This window comes from Microtus ochrogaster, unplaced genomic scaffold (genome assembly GCF_000317375.1).
Source record: "Microtus ochrogaster isolate Prairie Vole_2 unplaced genomic scaffold, MicOch1.0 UNK24, whole genome shotgun sequence".
NCBI lineage: Eukaryota > Metazoa > Chordata > Mammalia > Rodentia > Cricetidae > Microtus > Microtus ochrogaster.
In genome coordinates this window covers 4,880,999-4,883,861 of record NW_004949122.1, presented here as the reverse complement: position 1 = coordinate 4,883,861, position 2,863 = coordinate 4,880,999, and positions in this window count along the sequence as shown.

The following is a 2,863-nucleotide window of genomic DNA, read 5'->3' as shown; positions in this document are numbered from 1 at the left end:
GCCGCCGTCCCCGCCCCGCCGCCGCCTTAAAGCGACCGCGTCCCCTGGGCCTCGAGCGCTTTCCAATTGGCCGCGGCGACCCCAAAACGGCGCCACTGCGGACGCTGGGACAGCTGGCATCAGGCAGGGTCCCTCGGCCCCACGTACTCACCGCACCGACCCGCAGCCCCGGCAGCCACCGCGGAGCCTGGGACACAAATGAGAATTCGCTCCGGGCTGCTTTAAAAGAGTTGGCGCTCCAATCTTTAACTCTGTTCAGTGGCCGCCAACTTCGAGACCTGCAGACGCCTCCCCAGTCCTAGATGACTCCTGTCAACAGAGTCCTCAGAATCCCAGGGCTCAAGGGCCTGCTAGGTGCGAAGTTTCAGGCCTCAAAGTCCATGCGAATTTGCTAGTGGGACAGGAGGCAACAGTAGTGCAGCATTTCGCTGTTCCTCTCGGTAGCAGTCATCCCCCGCCCCAGGCCACCCCCTTTCACAAGACTTTAGATAGGATCACATAACACTGAATGTACGCTTTTAAAATGTGCGTTTCGGTGGGGTTTTGGTATATTCACAAAGTTGTGCAACCATAGTTATTATCTAATTCCAGAACATTTTGGTCACTACCCCCTTTCCCCAATAAATATAAACCTCTGTGGGTAGCCTTTCCTCATTCTTCCCTTCTCCCAGCCTCTGGAAACCTCTAATCTGCTTTCCAGCCACGGTGGATTTGCCTGTTCAGAACATTTTCTATAAATGGAGTCATACAGCATGTGGTCTCTGTGACTGACTTCTTCCACGGTGTCTTCAGGCTGAATGTATGTGGGCCAGTGTAGCAGGGAGTGTAGCAGCGCCTCAAACAGACGAATCTCCCACCATATGCATATGAACCATTTTGTTTGGCTGCTTGTCAACCGATGGTTATCTACGTTTTTATTTTGGGCTGTTATGGATGAAGTGGCTAGAATATTACTATACAAGTCTGTGTAGCTTGGATATACCTCCAGTGGAATCACCAGGTCACTCAGGTAATTTTTTGGGGGGATGGATCCGTTTCCAAAGCAGCATTTTACTTTCCAACAACTGTCTCCACATTGTGTGTGTGTGTGTGTGTGTGTGATATGCACATGCCTGTAGACGATAGAGGACAACATTAGGTGTCGTTCTTGGGTGTTATTCACCATTTTGCTTTGTTTTGATGTTTGGTCTGGGGGATCATGGTTGTTGTTTTGGTTTTATTGTTGTTTATTTTGAGATGGTGTCTCCTTGACCCGGAGCCTACTTGCAGGCTGGGATGCAAGTCTAGGGGACCTGGCTATCTCTGCCTCCCTCCCCAGGTAGGTAGGGAAGGCCTGACTTTAGACACAGCTCTTGTTCCTTTCTTGTTTTTGTCGACACTTGTAATTCTGTGTCTTTTAAATATGGCCACACTAGTGGGGGTGAAGTGACCTCTTGTTCTAAGGCTCAATGCTATTTCATTCTTCTCTCTCTCTCTCTCTCTCTCTCTCTCTCTCTCTCTCTCTCCCCCCCCCTCCCCCCAGACAGGTTCTCCCTACCTCCACATCCACTTCAGGGTCATTTCCTTTCTTTTTACACACCCAGGCCTGTTTCACCATTTTGCACCGCATCCCACAGGCCAGGCTGAGATTCTGCCTAGGGCAGGTTTCTGTTGGCCTCCCAGCCACCAACCACTTGGTGAGAGCTACTCCTTACACTCAAACCCCCATATGCTGCTCTCAAAGCCCAGGTGGCCGTCAAGAGACCCAGGACATGGAGAACACACTAGACGGCCAGTGAAAGTGCCTGTCGCTGGCAGTAAGGGAGTAAATGACGTGGCTGAGGAGGAGCCTTGAAGTCCGGAAGCCCACCTTGACTTCGCCTTGCCCTGCCGCTGCCCTTCCCTCCCATTTTTATTTACCACGGCCTCAGGGAAGATGCACAGAGGGTGTTCCATATGAGTGGAGTTTATATCTATTCTATTTCCATACAGAAATCCTTCTCATGTCTCCCCAGAAATGAGACTTAAATAGCTTAATTGTCATATTCCTGAGGGCCTTCAACAGTCACTTGGAGCGCTCAGGTAGTGACTCAGGATGGATTATCCCATTTAGGCTGCCTCCCCTGTTCCTTGAACCCCGAAATAAGGCTGTGGCTTAGTTGCTGGTGAGCAGTCTTTTTAAAACAGGACGACTTCTGAGAGGAAGTCGATGGAGCACCCACTGAGTGCCGGCCTTGGAACAGGGACCCCGCCCCCCCAAGGGACCCCTCCCCCCCAGTGGACTAAGCAGTGTTGGAGAGAGATTTACAGAACTATGTGGGAGCCTAGAGAAGAGAGCACCTAGGCAAAGGTCCAGAAGAAGCAAGTGAGAGCCGAGCAGCCAGGTCAGAGGACAGGGATGGGGGTGGGGGTAGGAACTAATCCAGCAGCTGGGCTAAGAGCTAAGAGACAAAAACTTGTATACTTAGGCCCTATTGAGCTGAAGCCTTTCCAAAGATTCCAGCAGATACTCATGGCTGATCAGGTGTGCCTGAACGTGGTACACTAGACTTCTGGCCAAGGACTCAGAGAGAGCACAGACCAGATTTCATGCCTTTAGGTCCAAGGCCAGCCAGTGGGCCACGAGCCAATTCCTGGACTAGAATAAAGGTCAGAGTTGCTGGCTAGACACACAAAGAGACCTCCCTAGTTGGTGAGAAAGCAAGCGAGCTCCACTCACCGCCCTGGGGAATGCCGGAAGCTGTGGGTCAGAACAGACTGGAGATAAGGGTTCAGTGGGTAACCTGGAATGGGCTGAAGCCTTCAGGACTGGAAACCATCCATGTCCTTACTGCTCAGTCTTCCTCTAGACTCCAGGCTCAGTGTGGTCTCTGAGGAAAAAGGC